This window comes from Carcharodon carcharias, chromosome 7 (assembly GCF_017639515.1).
Source record: "Carcharodon carcharias isolate sCarCar2 chromosome 7, sCarCar2.pri, whole genome shotgun sequence".
Taxonomy (NCBI): domain Eukaryota; kingdom Metazoa; phylum Chordata; class Chondrichthyes; order Lamniformes; family Lamnidae; genus Carcharodon; species Carcharodon carcharias.
The window spans coordinates 49,180,173-49,196,234 of record NC_054473.1 but is presented as its reverse complement, the minus strand read 5'-3'; the positions used below and the strand labels follow the sequence as shown (position 1 = coordinate 49,196,234).

At 40.1% G+C, this 16,062-nt stretch overlaps 1 protein-coding gene across 10 annotated transcripts in view; it reads left to right on the top strand.

Annotated features, from left to right (window-relative positions):
* Nucleotides 1–16,062, top strand: part of magi1b (membrane associated guanylate kinase, WW and PDZ domain containing 1b) — a 510,580-nt gene that overhangs the window by 266,207 nt on the left and 228,311 nt on the right. The window lies entirely within an intron of this gene.

The window sequence follows — 16,062 nt, the reverse complement described above, 5'->3', positions numbered from 1 at the left end:
AGTGACTTCCCCAAACCAATAATGACTTTTACATTGGCTATTGTTAATTAACATTGCATCTATTGTAAAAGCAATCAAACCAAAATAAATCTAACCTATCAATAGCATTTAGCATTTTTATGGGGAACTTTTAAAGTCAGAATTGAAGATTTGACTTTTGTAAGGAACGTCAGTGAGATGAAAAAAAGGCAAGTTATTTGACACTGATTTGGTTATACTGAATGAATATTCCTCTTATTTAATTAATGAATATTGTTGGGTTTTGTAGAGTTGGCAGTGCAGTGGTTTTTGTTAACTTACCCAATTTTTACTTCAACAAAATGTTTTTGCTGAAATATTCCTTGGATGTACATTTGGAGGCTGGATGTTCCTTGATGGAAGCAGAGTTACCCAAGCTTTTTAGTATCCACTAGAACCCAGGTCAGAAGTAGGATTGGCAGAAGCCAAGGAACGGGCTGTTTACCAAGGATCTAAGCCAAGAGCGGGCAGAAGCAAAATGAAGCAAAACAATTGTTTTAAAAAAAATGGAGAAGGGGCAATCAAAGACAGTATCTTGTAACAGTTGCATTGTTATTGATCAAAACTTCAGTTGTGTTTCCTGACAGGAAATCTGTTCAGTGCTTTTCACCAAGTTCCAAGGAAAGAAGTTAACTCGGTATAATTGTTATACTGAGATCATTGAAATGTTAAATTACATTGCATTCAGCAGTATTGTGTAATATATTTTGATTGTTGTTAAACGACAAATGTAGATCAACAAAATGAATATAGTGACTTAAATGAGGTATGGTACAGGACTGCTGAAATCATATCTTTTATTTCAAAATTGAGGAGCTATCCATAATTATCATCATTTCACAGAAGCACAAAGACTGTTCTACAGGCAGGATGTTTAGCTTTACTATAATATCTAAATATAAAGAAAAATCAATGTTCTTTATTTAAAGTACATTCTGAAGAGGTTGGCTGTGTAAGCAAGTACTTTCCTTTGTATTATTGCAAAAAAGTGCAATTAAAAGTGGCCCCTTAGCAACAACACAATTTATTTGTTGCACAAAATGACTTGCAGACAAGAAGCCATGTTTATCCCAGATTTTCTGCTTTAGTATCTACTCCATATGGTGAATTCATTCGTGTTTTTAATTTCATGGGCTAGTTACTGTCCTTGTTACTGCAGATTATGTTTTACCGTTGCAATGACAATTTTATATTATTTCAAACTACATCCTGGAGGTAAATTTCTGGCTAGCAAATAAATAACAAGATTTTGGAAACATTATTTACCCGAATGTTAAAATTGACAATGATGACTCTTCGGTCCACTTGCCAACCGGTGCAATAAGGCAGGAAGATCAGTCCATATTGAGTTCATGGAGCTCAACTGTGGTGCCATTCGGGGATTTACAATTGACCTCAGCACTTCAATGATGGGGAGAGGAAAACCAGAAAGGACTCAACTTTTTTGCCCTCCACTGTTACACAGGCTGCTGTCATCAAGATCCTGCCGTGGATTCTTGGCCATGTGGTGACATACTGGAAAGGCAAACAAGCAGCAATGAGGGGTCAACAGCATCAAAAGGAGAAGGGAAAAACAGGCAAGGAAACTAGGTACCAGTATCATGTGTAATGTTTGACATTTCAGATGAGATTGTCTTATTTAATTAGTGGAGATTTAGAAGTAATGACACTGAGACTTGGATTTTTATCCTTGAGATAGGTAGTAGGAGCTGGGAAAATTCCCAGCTTGACACACCCGCAAGGACAGGATTTTCCTTGTAGGGTATAGGCAGGTGTGGGCTGCGGTTGGGCCAGTTGACCCTGGAAAAAGTTTGGAGGCAGCCACGGGGGCTGCCAGGTGAGGAGGTGGGTTATTTAAAAGGCCCGCTTCTGCTGTGGGACTTTGTCCCAGGTAAAATAAAAACAGAGGCCCTCCAGCCCTCAACTCTCCACCCTGCCCCCACCCTAAGGGCACCACATTACCAGAAGGATATGGAGGCATTGGAGAAGGTGCAGAGGAGGTTTACCAGGATGCTACCAGGTTATTAGCTATGAGGAGAGGTTGGAGAAACTCGGATTGTTCTCACTAGTGCGACGGAGATTGAGGGGTGACTTGATAGAAGTTTACAAAATTATGAGTGGCATGGTCAGAGTAGATAGTCAGAAGTTTTTTCCCAGGGTGGAAGAGTCAATTACTAGGGGACATAGATTTAAGGTGAGAGGAGAAAACTATAAAGGTGATGTGCAGGGCAAGTATTTTTACGCAGAGGGTAGTGAGTGTCTGGAATTCGCTGCTAGAGGAGGTGGTGGAAGCATGTACGATAGTGGTGTTTAAGAGGCAGCTTGACAAATACATGAATAGGATGGGAATAGAGGGATATGGACCCTGGAAGTGCAAAATGTTTTAGTTGATGGGCAATATGATCGGCGCAGGCTTGGAGGGCTGAAGGGCCTGTTTCTGTGCTGTACTTTTCTTTGTTCTTTGGATGTCATGGCAGGAGAACTCAGACCCATGATATGCTCCTCCTGCAAGATGTGGGAAGTGAGGGATGCTTCCAGCGTCCCTGGTCACCATGTGTGTGTAAGGTGTGTCCAAAGGCAGCTTCTAGCTAACTGGATTTCAGAGCTGGAGCTGTGGGTGGACTCATTGTGGAACATCCGCGATTCTGAGCAAGTCCTGGATAGCACGTTTAGCAAGGTGGTTACACCACAGGTGAAGATTATACAGGCAGAAAGTGAATGGGTGACCATCAGGAACAGTAAAAGACTCAGGAATGTAGTGCAGGAGTCCCCTGTGGTCATCCCCCTCTCTAACAGATATACTGCTTTGGATACTGTTGGGGGTGGGATGGCCTCTCAGGGAAAAGCAGCAACAGCCAAGTTCACAGCACAGTGGGTGGCTCTGTTGCTCAGAGCGGTGGGAGGAAAACAACTGGTAGGGCTATAGTGATAGGGGATTCAATAGTTAGGGGCACAGACAGACGCTTCTGTGGCCGCAAATGTGAATCAAGGATGGTATGTTGCATCCCTGGTGCCAGGGCCCAGGATGTCACGGAGCGGCTACAGGACATTCTGGGGAGGGAAGGTAAACAGCCAGTGGTTGTGGTACACATTGGTACCAACGAGATAGGTAAACTAAGGGATGAGGACCTGCAAGCTCAGTACAGGATGTTAGGAGATAAATTAAAATGCAGGACTTCAAATGTAGTAATCTCAGGATTACTCCCAGTTCCACGTGCTAGCGAGAACTGGTATAAGAGGATAGACCAAATGAACACGTGACTGGAGAGATGGTGTAACCGGGAGGGATTCAGATTCTTGAGGCACTGGGACGGGTTCTGGGAAGGTGGGACCTGCACAAACAGGGGCTGCACCCAGGCAAAGCTGGGACCAGTGTCCTTGCGGGGGCTTTTGCTAGTTCTGTTGGGGAGGATTTAAACTAGTGTGGAAGGGGGATGGGATCCCAGGAGTAGGATCAGATAGGTTAGATTCAGATCAGAAAAATGGAGGTAGAACATTAGTCGGGACATTGTGATAGACATGGAGTTACAGGAGACGCAAAGTTTACAGTGTCCAGCAAGGGAAATCGACGGGGTTAAACTGTTTATACTTCAATGCAAGGAGTATTACAAACAAGGTAGATGAGTTAAGGGCACAGGTAGCCACATGGCAGCAGGATGTCATTGCTATAACAGAGACCTGTCTAAAGGAGGGACAAAACTGGCAGCTTAATATCCCTGGTTATAGAGTCTTCAGACATGATAGAGTGGGAGATAAAAAAGGGATGATATACTAAATAGGTCAACAAATGAGGCTTTATGGATTGAGTTTAGAAATAAAAAAGGGGCAGCCACACTACTGGGGGTATACTACAGACCCCCAAATAGTGGAAGGGAGAAAGAAGAGCAAATATGTAGACAAAAGAACAAGAGAGCAATAATAGTAGGAGACTTCAACTATCCTAATATCAACTGGGATTCAAACAATATAAGTGGAACTGAGGGAGAAAAATTCATGCAGCGTGTCTAGGAAAATTTTTTCAACCAATTAGTGACAAACCCAGTGAGAGGAGATGCAATTCTAGGCCGAGTCTTGGGGAACGAAGAAGGGCAAGTGGGTGAAGGGACAGTTGGCGACCATATTTGGGACAGTGATCACAATTCAGTTAGATTTAGCATTACCATGGAAAAGAACAGAGATAAGGCAGGAGTAAAAGTCTTGAACAGGGGGAAGGCAAATTTTGCAGAAATGAGGAGGGACTTGGCTGAGGTGGACTAGACAGCACTGCTGGAGGATAAAACAGTAGAAACCCAATGGGAAAAAGCGAGATCCTAATTGTACAAAGTAGACATGTCCCCTACAAAATTGAGAGTGGTACTGCCAAATCCAGGCCCCCCTGGTTGTCTAGAGAAATACAGGGGAAGATCAAACAAAAAAAGAAAGCGTACGGTAGGCACAAAGAACTAAGCACTGCAGATAGCCTAGATGGATATAGGAAGTGCAGGGATGAAGTAAAAAGGGAAATAAGGAAATCAAAGAGTGGGCATGAACATAGATTAGCAAGTAAAGTTAAAAATAACCCAAAGATGTTTTACCAATACATTAATCCTAAAAGGAAAAAGTGGGATCTATCAGAGGTGAAGATGGAAACTTGTGTGTAGATGCAGAGGCTATGGGAAGGGTTTTGAATGAATATTTTGCCTCCGTGTTTACAAAGGAAAAGGAGGATGTAGATATAATAGTCCAGGAGGAACACTGTGAGATATTGGACGGGTTAGTCATAAAGAGAGAGGAAGTACTCGAAGGGTTAAAATCCTTGAAAGTTGATAAGTCACCAGGACCAGATGGATTGTTTCCGAGGCTGCTGAAGGAAATCAGGGTGGAGATAGCAGAGGCTCTGAGGATGATTTTCCAATCTTCACTAGATACAGGAGAGGGACTGGAGGACTGGAGAAATGCAAACATAGTTCCATTGTTTAAAAAGGGATCAAAGGAAATGCCAAACAATTATAGGCCAGTTAGTCTTACATCGGTGGTGAGCAAATTAGTGGAATCAATCCTGAGAGATAGGATTAACTGTCATGTGGAAAGGCTTGGACTAGTCAGGGATGGTCAGCATGGATTTGTTAAAGGAAGGTCTTGCCTCACAAATTTGATTGAATTCTTTGAGGAAGTGACGAGAAGGGTTGATGAAGGTAGTGCAGTAGATGTTGTGTACATGTATTTTAGCAAGGCATTTGACAAGGTCCCAGATTGGTCAGGAAAGTAAAAGTCCATGGGACTCAGGGTAATGTGGCAAACTGGATAAAAGGTTGGCTTTGTAACAGGAAACAATGGGTAATGTTCGATGGATGTCCTTGCGAATGGAAAATTGTCTCAAGTGGTGTTCCACAGGGCTCAGTGTTGAGACCCTTGCTGTTTGTGTTATATATTAACGATTTGGACATGAGCGTGGGGAAATTTGCAGATGACACAAAGATTGGCCAAGCAGTGGATAGTGTAGAGGATAGCCATAATCTCCAAAACGATATAGATGGGTTGGTGGAGTGGGCGGTAAAGTGGCAGATGGATTTTAACATAAAGAAGTGGGAGGTCAAACAGTTACAGGGATTACACAATAAATGGGAATATACTAAGAGGGGTAGATGAAGTGAGAGATCTTGGCGTACAAGTACACAGGTCCCTGAAGGCAGCAGTTCAAGTAGGCAAAGTTGTAAAGAGGGCATATGGAATGCTCTCCTTCATTGGCAGAGGTATAGAATATAAAAGTAAGGATATAATGTTGGAATTGTATAAAACACTGGTGAGGCCACAACTGAAGCATCGTGTGCAACTCTGGTCACCACATTACAGGAAGGACATAATAGCTCTGGAGAGAGTGCAGAGGAGGTTTATAAGAATGTTGTCAGGTTTAGAAAAGTGTAGCTTAGAGGAGAGATTGGATAGGTTGGGGTTGTTTTCCTTAGAACAAAGAAGGTTGAGAGGTGACTTGATTGAGGTGTACAAAATTATGAGGGGAATAGATAGAGTGGACAGGATAAAATTGTTTCCCTTGGTGGAGAATTCTACAACCAGGGGGTATTTATTCAAAATAAGTGGCAAAAGGTGTAGGGGGGACATGAGGAAGAACTTTTTTACACAGAGGGTCGTGGGTGTCTGGAATTTGCTGCCCAAGTTGGTGGTAGAGGCAGAAACTCTAAACTCTTTTAAAAAGTACCTGGATCTGCACCTTAAGGGCTGAAAGCTGCAGGGCTGTGGGCCGGGTGCAGGAAGTTGGGATTAGAAAGGGCACCTGGGTGTCCTCAGACTGGCATGGACAAGATGGGCCAAATGGCCTCCTTCTGTGCTGTATGTTTTCTATAGTTCTACGGTTTTATGCTTAAAGCAGGGAGTAGTGAGGTAGATAAAGGATTGGCTGAAAGTGAGGATGCAGAAAATATTAGTTAGGGGAGTGACATTGAGCTACATGAATGCATTGACAGGAATCCCCAGGGACTATTGCTGTAACCTCCCCCACACCTTCAGCCACTATCACTGTTCTCTATTCTTGACCTACGCAGAAGATTTGGATTCTGCAGTGCAATAAGTTGGGCAAAATCAAAGCTAATATTAAAATAAAGGAGTAAAAGAGCTGACAAAGCATCTAAGAAATTGCATAAGGTGCTAGGTGATTGCACAGAATTATGGCAGATGCAACTCCATTCAAATTGGTTCAAGGTCTTATACATTGAAGCATACATGGGAGATATACTTCACAAATGATAACTAGCTAGAGATCTAGGAGTGACCATTCACTATGGTAATTGAGCATCAATTGAAAAAAAAGCAAACTGATTGACTTTACCAAATACTGTGGCGACAAGAGCAAATCAGAGGCTGGGAATCTAGTGGCGAGTAATTCACCTCCTGATTCTGCAAAACCTGTCCACTATCTGCAAGGCACAAGTCAGGAATGTGATGGAATGTTCTCCACTTGCCTGGATGAGTGCTGCTCCAATAACAGTCAAGAAGCTGAACACCATCCAGGACTTGATCTGCACCACAAACACCACCTTATACATTCACCCCCTCCACCACCAGAACACAGTACCACTTAGAAGATGCACTGCAGCAACTCACCAAGGTTCTTCTTACAGCACCTTCGAAACCCATGACCTTTAGCACCTAGAATAATGAGGGAAGCAGATGCATAGGAACACCACCACCAGCAAGTTCCCCTCCAAGCCGCATACCACCCTGACCTGGAACTCTATCACTGTCCCTTCAGTTTCCCTGTGTCAAAATGGTGAAATTCCCTACCTAACAGCAGTGGTTCAAGATGGCGGCTCACAGCCTTCTCAAAGTCACTTTGGGATGGACCATAAATACTAGCCTTGACATTGGCACCCACATGAGCAAATAAAAAAGAATGTGAAGGTGATACCATCCTGCGGAAGCACTTTTCAGGCTGTTTCTTGAGAATCATGTTGAGTTGTGGCCAACAAGGTAAATATCCAAACCCTGAAGGTTGCACAGGAAGGCCAGATTGCTAATCTGCAATGTTAAGGTTATGAGAGAAAATTGGATTCTTTATCCTTGAAAGGAGATGAATGAGAGGGGACCTTTTGCGGATATGAAACACGTTACATTGAACAGGACAAGTTAACCTAAAGCATAAATTCAAATTAAACCACAGCTGCAGGTCAAGTGATTGCAAGTACAAAATAGTGAAATGCAAATTCAGAATGGATATTGTGATACTCTCTGGAGCAGATTGTTTTCATTGAGAAACAGTTAGACTTTATTACAGAGACATTTTCAGTGCTTGCACACTCGACCAGCTGTCTCCTCGGAAAAGCCCCACCCCGCGGATTTCCCACGCTAAGGGCTCACTGGTCGGCGCCCCAACAGTACATCACGTGACCTGTAATTGACAGGACAGGAGGGAATGACTATACATCCAATTACCACAAGTATCAAGAAGCACTTATTTATTTCAATAATAAGTAATGTCCAAACTGGTTTACTAGGTAAGTTAGTGGAGGGAAAAACTCATTTTCATGTCAGTTAGCCATTGTAATGTAGTGTTTGGAAAGATGTGCACAATGGGCCAAATAGCTGGACTCATCTGTAATCACCTATGTGATTTTAAATGATAAACCATTGTTTACAATTTATTGTTAAGTTCAATATGGTGTTGATCTTACACATGGGATTTTTCTAGGTATTAATATTGCTAAATTTACAAGAGAATTTATCAATCAAAATATCAATAGACTGTAGGAGACTGGAATCAGGTTGGAGCTAAGCTTGGAACTAAATGTTCTTATTGAATTCTTCAGCTCAAATTTATTTTTATTTATTCAAATAAACTTCTCATTGTGTATTAATTTGCTTTTAATTAAGTACTAAAAAATTGCTGGAATGTATTGCACTAGATGCCTTTTACTCCCGTGAACTTCATAAATCATGGTATTGTGTATTTTCTGTAATATAATTATATTATTGTGGTGTTCTACCAAATGTCTCACTTCTTGGAATCCTCATTCTGAAATTGTGGGTGCAGTAAAAGCAGTGTATGTTTATATTTTTAAAAAAGGGTAGACCTGAGTGTCAAACCACACTTTCGAAGTTCTCAGTGTAACTGTACAACTCCATTAAGTTCAAGTTTCTCTCTTTGCTCCTCCAAGGAAAATATTTTTGACTAACTATGAACTATTGTCATAATTTAGCTCAAATCTATATTGATGACTAGCTCAGAGAACATCAGATAGCTGCCATTTTTGTTTTTTCTTTGATCGTTAGACCACAAATTCTGATTTCTTCTCTCATACAACATGCAGGTTCATTTTGCAGTGAATTAGTTGCAAACTGTGAAAAATGGTAAAAGAATAAAGGCGCAAGTAAGGGAAGGGAAAATCTTCCTAAAATTGGTGCCCATTTTGTTGTTTGACAAAACACCGCTATTTCAGTCCAACGTTGTTACGATGAAGATTCATCAAGCCTGAAACGTTAACTCTGTTTCTCTCTACAGATGCAGCAGATCTGCTGTTCCCAGCATTTACATTTTTAAAAAAATTTCAGATTTCCAGCATCTGCAGTATTTTGCTTTTGCAACATTACTACTGTTCCTTTAATTAAATGCTACCCCTTAGACATCGAATATAATGATTTCATTTTGTTCCTCCTTGTGATGTGGGTTTTGCTTGAAAGATCAACATTTTTTGCTCATCCCTAATTGCCCTTGAGAAGGTAGTAGTGAGCCATGCAATATCTTTTTTCCTCCCATTTTTAATTGTGCAAGTTTTATATACTGTATTAAATTAAACATTGGTATGCCCTAAAACCTTTATCATATTAAATTTGAAAAATAGTCTTTATCACACATCTAATCAATGTTCCAATAATTATGCAATCACTAAAGTAAATGTAACTGAACTCAAATGATTGATTAAAATATAAAATATTTTTCCCAGTTCCTTGAGGGCCATTATGCACACTTTGTAACTCACTTTTACCATCGCACTTCGTATATTGCAAGATCAACCACTGTGGAAAGTGAGCGGTTATTAGATTTATCTTAAAAATCTAGAGTTCTTGCTGAAGGCCTTGTGTATGAAGACTGATAGAAGCAACAGTGCTTATTATGCTGCCTTGATAAATGATCTCTCAGTAACACGGTCAATACGAGGCTTCTGCAGATATTTGCAATACATTGTTAATGTGCTGGCCATGCGCCTCACCAGTGTAGTTGTAAATCTGTTTAATAAAGTATGTAGTCAGAATGCAGTAACCTGAAAGATTGGATGGCTATTACAAGTTTCAAGCTGTGGATAGAGCAACTTTTCAAAAACATGTCGTGCTATTTGTCTGAAGCTGTCCAGCTGGACCAAATTATTTTCACTTTGATGTTTATTCTGGGCTATTTTGAGGTATGCATTTAAACTTCAAATATTGTTTTAAAAACTGAGTTTTGATTAGAAGTTCAGACCTGGTGCACTGATCAACACAAAGGGTTAATCCATTGTTATCTTAATGCTTCTGAGATATGTGCTAACCCTGACCATGAGATGAAATCTTCTCTTTGCCACCTGTGTACAATGCTTTCCCAGTTTTCATCCAGTTTCTATGATGCATGGTCCACAACTGCCCATAGTTTGGCACTAAATTGGCAGTTTTAGCTTGGAGAGGCTTTGAGGTCAGTTACAGTAGTCTGCTAAATGGTTCAGTGATTAGATACGCAGGAAGAGGCGTACAGACCAGAAATGTCCCAAGATCAATCACTAGTCCATGACAAGAAAGTTGCACTGAGGCGTATCAGCACTACTGTGCTAAGTAGGGAAAATAATAACAGATTCTCTGTTTCTATTGTTATTCACTGACAGTTGTGCTGAAGAATATGCAGATAGCTTTTGGTTGGTTATAATAAGTCATTGGCTTGTGCCAGAGTAAGTTTCCACAAGTATTAGACCTTACCTTCACTGCTTTACATACTGCTTTACATAGCCAAATAGTCATCCAGCAGTCATTGTTTAGGCTTATGCATGAAGAATAACCACTTAAATGAGGTACAGGGGGGCTGTCACCACCTGTGGAACTTATTCTGGCACAGACCAGGAAGCAGGAGAGTGGTGAAAACAATGTTTTGATAAAATTTTTATGAGGTAAGAGTGGAAAATGTGGAGTTCAAAAAAATCTTCTCTGTTGCAGTATGCAATGTTCTGCTGAGGCCAGTCTGAGTGTTGGAATAGAGTTGAGAAAGTTTGCACCTCACTGCATTATTTCTAATTTAGGAATGTTGGATTCAGACGCTGAGAGCCCAGAATGGAGAAAGCATTGTGTTAACCAACAAATTCCTTACTGTGACGTACATAAAAGTCCAACCAAAAACAATAAATAATTGGAAGGCAAAAGCTATTGGATGTTGTCAGAGTTGATTGGAGTTCAAATGGTAGTTTGTTTGATCAACGGTTCTGCTGTTGAGGAATGGAAGAGCGTTGTGCAAGATATTTCACCCCACACTTTTTTCTTCAAAGGGCTGGGGAGCAGGTTATCTGTCATCATCAGGTCTTGCAAACTGATACATGACCTCAAGAGAGTAGGAGAAATTCTTTATTCTATCATTTTAGATCTGTAAGAATGATGTTTAAAAGGTATTGTGGTTTTTTTTAAATCGTAGAGTAATTGAAATTTGTAGATTTGAATTTCTTTCATGGTTTATTTGATATTGTATGGAAAAGAATAATTTGCTACAACCCATTTTCCACGTGGCTGCAGCTTTGCAACCCAATAAGACGCAGTGCAGATGTGGGGAAACCCGTAGAACATACTCCGTATTCTCAATAATCAAGCTCACAGCTTTAAGCTGCAAAGCAATTAAGGGCACACATGCTGTTTGAGAAAATCGCTATCTCATCTATAATTCTGCAATTAAATTGTATTGAGAGTAGCTGTGTTCTGACCAGTTGCTTCTGCAATCCGGCACTGGTTGAAATTATTTTCAATCACTGCATAATTTTTAAGCTTATGCAGTTTACGACTCAGGATTCGAATTGCTGATATTTGTGTTCAGCTTCACCAATTTTGCTTGGGTTGCCTGGAAGTGTGATGAGAGGGTTAGAATCGTATAATGGCTAAAGCACAGAAAGAGGCCATTCAGACCGTCGAGTTCTCACCGGCTCTCCTCAAGAGCAATTCGGTTGGTCCCACTCCCTGCCCTTTCATCGTAATCCTATGCATTTTATCTTTAGATGCTTATCCAATTCCCTTTTGAAAGCCACAATTGAATTTGCCTGCTCCACATTCTCCGGTAGCACATTCTAGATCCTAAACACTTGTGTAAAACAACACTTTCTGATCTCACCTTTTGGTTCTTTTTCCAATCACCTTAAATCAGTGCCCTCTGGTTCTTGACTTCTCTGCCAAAGGCAACAGTTTTTTCCCCATCTACTCTGCCTAGAACCCCCTCGTGATTTTAAAAACATCTATCAAATCTCCTCTCAACCATCGCTTCTCTAGCAACAACAATTAAATAGCATCTTCAACATCATAAAATGTCCTACGGCACTTCACAGAAGCATCAAAAATCAAAATATGATATTAACTCACACTAGGAGATACCAGGTCAGATAAGAAATAGCCACTTTAAAGAAGGGGAGTTTTCAGACATTGCTGAAGCAATGGTCAAATGCAAAAGAACAGTGACTATGAACATAAGCTGCACAGGATGTTCTCCCCTGAACTGAGCAGCATTGTATGTACTTATAGAACTAAGAGGGTTGAACCAACAACATTGGTGTTGACTTTTTTAAAAAAAGCCTCCTGTTTGAGTACTTAACTTCCCTACTTTTGACACTTAGATTTTTCATTCATAGTTCAATATGTATATAATGTAATTGTGCTACAACTGAGGTCCAAAATAATATAAAGCATGGGTTCGTATAGTGCTTTATTACAACACACCCCAAAATGCTTCACATAATGAATAATTTTGAATTATACAGATTATATTGTTACTATGTCATCAAATGAAGTAGTTTTTCTGTGTCAACAAGTCAGAAATAGTGTAACACAGAAGGAGACCAACCCATCAAGATTGCACCAACTCTTTCGAAAAGCAATCCAGCTAGTCTGATTCTTGGCTCTTTCCCCATTTGTGTAATTTTTTCTCTTTCACTATTTATCCAATTTTGAAAACTACAATTCAATCTGTTTTCACTGTCCTTTGGGCAATGTATTCCAAATGCCAACCATTTGTTGCTTAAATAGGTTTTCCTCATATTGCCTCTGTTTCTTTTGCTAATCACCTTAAATATCTGCTTATCAGCCCATAAGCCATTGAGAACAGTTTCTCTTTATTTATGCGATCTAAATATTTCATGATTTTCAGCACCCTATCAAAGTTCCACTTAGCCTTCTCTGCTTTAAGGAGAAAAAAGCAGTTTCCCTATTCTATCCGCATAACTGTAATTGCGCATCCCTAGAACTAGCCTACTGTGTATTTTCTGTATCGTCTCCAAAGCCTTCATGACCTTCCAGAGGTGTAACACAATAATCCAGCTGGGGGCTAAGCTTGTTTAATGTAGTGACATGCCTAGTACAGGCATGAAGATATTACAAATTTAAAGCTATATTTTAAAAAGTGAACTCAAGTGTTGTATGTTGGTTAGCCTAGCTTCGGAATGATGACTGAGATGTTCAAACAACAACTGGTTTATTTTATACAACTAAACGATGTACAGCTATCCATGGCAAGGTGTTACACTGCTGAAGCCATGACCATCCCCCTTCCTCTCCTAGTCATGTATTCTCTTACCTCATCATTATGGGAGGTAATATTTACATAGTCCTACACATTAACTCTAACAAACCCTAATACTGCAAAATATTGCTAAGATGGCTACAGCATACTATGTGAAAATTTAACTGTAGACAATAAAGTCTGTGGCCAATACCCCTGATAAATATGGACTAAAACCTACACATAATGGGATTTGCAGACAACTCGTCTCCATGTTTCACCAGGAACATCAAAGTTCAATGGGTGTCAGACGAATGTGAAATAGATCCTATTGACCTTTCCTTGTACTGTGATGGCCCCTCATCCAAACACAAAGATCTTGGCTGTCTCAAACTCTCAAAGTGTGAAAAGGCACAACACAGGATGTCTATCAGCCTAACATGCCACTTTATTTGGAAAAGGGACTTTGGACGTTTAACTGTCTTACCCATGTGCTCTGTTACGTTTCGTTGCCTGTCTTTAAAAACAAGAGTCAGCTCTGCAGAGACAGAAAGACCAGCTGTCAATTAAGCAGCCCAGGTAATAAATAGCAATACCTTAAAAGTGGGAGACGGACTCTCTCCAACCATTACAATTTCAAGTTCTCCAGAGAACCAAAATCCTGGCAATTCAACTACAAGAAACCATGTAGCTTACTGAGAATCCTCTGCTTTTCAAGACTTTCACTCCAGCCAATGCATCAACTCATCTAAGAACCTAGAGGCCTGCTATGAAGGAGACTGAAAAAAATCCCAAATTGTAACTATTGTTTTTTCCTTCATCCGTATTTAATCTTTGGGTGAATGATGGTGTGTGTGAGAGGTCATGTTTTAAACCTCCAGGGCAAGTGTGGGGTAATAAATAACCTTTCTTATTTTAAAACTCTCAAAGAAGCTTGCTGTTCAAATTATTTAAACTGGGACAAACACTCTGAGGGTGAGAAAACATCCACACCCCACATACAAACACTTTGATCACAGACAATAATAAAACATAAGTCCTGTCTCTGCCAGTAGGTTTAGCATAGCTTACTGGATTTTGTACTGTATGCCTCTATTTATAAAGCTCAGGATTCAATACACTTTATCAATTGCTTTATTAACCTGTTCTGCCAAAGAATAAAATACAAATTGTTCTCAATGATATGAATTATTTTTGTTGAATACATTGTAATTTTTTTTAATGGAAACCATGAAGTTGGTACCTCAAGTAATAGGGCACCACACATTCTATTTTGAATTGAACAGTCCAATTTATAAGCAAGTTGTCTTGAATACAGTCAACACTTCAATTCAGAGTTGTTTAATTCAAATTCAAGTCTCCCAAATAGCAATCAGACGAATGTCCTGTAGGCCTATAGTTTTGCTGATATTGATTGAGAGAGGAATATTAGCCAGGATTCTGGAAGTATTCTCAACTCTTCACAATGATTGGATAGGGCAAACAGGCTTCAGTTTAATAGCTCATCTATTAGCTCACCTCATTCAGTTTAATATTTCAGCTTAAGGATGGCATTTTTAATAATGTAGCATTTTCTCCTTTTATGGAATGTAGGCATCGCTAGCAAGGTCAGCATTTATTGCCCATCCCTAATTGCCCTTGAACTGAGTGGCTTGCTAGACTATTGCAGAAGGCAGTTAAGAGTCAGCCACATTGCTGTGGGTTTGGAGTCACATGTAAGCCAGACTAGCTAAGGATGGCAGGATCCCTTCCCTAAAGGGCATTGGGTTTTTACGGCAATCAATGATGGTTGTTGTGGTCCAGCTTTACATTCTGGATTCACTAATTGAATTTGAATTCCACTAGATGCCATGGTGAGATTTGAATCCATGTCCTCAGAGAATTAGGCTGGACCTGTGGATTACCACTCCAATGACATTACCACTGTGCTACATCTCCTCAATTCCTTAACTCATTGTTGGAATGTCAATCCAGATTATGAGCTGAAAGCTTTCAATTAGTTAAATCTAATTTCTGCAGCATGCCACACAATGAAATTTGCTACTGAAGTCCATTGATCATGATGATTAGCAGACTTTTTCTAATCTGCATTTCCATTTTGGTCCATATTAGGATATTGCTGGGATATTAAAAATAAATAATCAGTTACGTATTTCCACTATTTAGAATTTCTCAACCAGAGTTTGTATAATGAGTTTTAATAATGCTCAAAGAAGTTTGGTGCTACTATGAACTAACTTGAACCTGGACCAGTTGTGTCGACTGGTTTAATTCCTAATTGTAATTTCTGTGTCAATTTTTTCGACCGAGTGTCAATTCTACTTTGACCAATGGGATAAAGGCTCGTTCACTTGGAACCCAAGGCAAAATTAGTTTGGGAAGTTTCAATCTAGTTCCAGTGCCTGTTTCCCCAAGGTGCCACACAGACATAGATGAGCACAAAATTGACATTCAGAAGGAAGAAGGATGCAAGTGTGTGAAATGGAAGAAAGTGTATTGGTGCCATAAAATGTGGCTTTTGGAGAGTTGAAGGTTGCTTTCTGCAGATGGGATCGAGATGCATTTGGCTAGATATTCCACCATGTGCTGAATCATGGTATCTGAATGGTTTTTGCCTGTAGGATAAATGCAGCACATAGAGGAACGTTTCCACCACTGTTGTGTAAAAGCAGAATGAACTTCACTGTGTAAAGCTGGGTAATGCTCAATGTTTACAATAAATGACCGAATTGGGAAAGTGTTTTTACCCAATGCTTCATTGTATGAGTTTGAAAAGATAAACACCTCAAGTCTGCAATAACTTGCAGGAGAATGTGACCAACTTTAAAGAGTAAGATGATGCATTA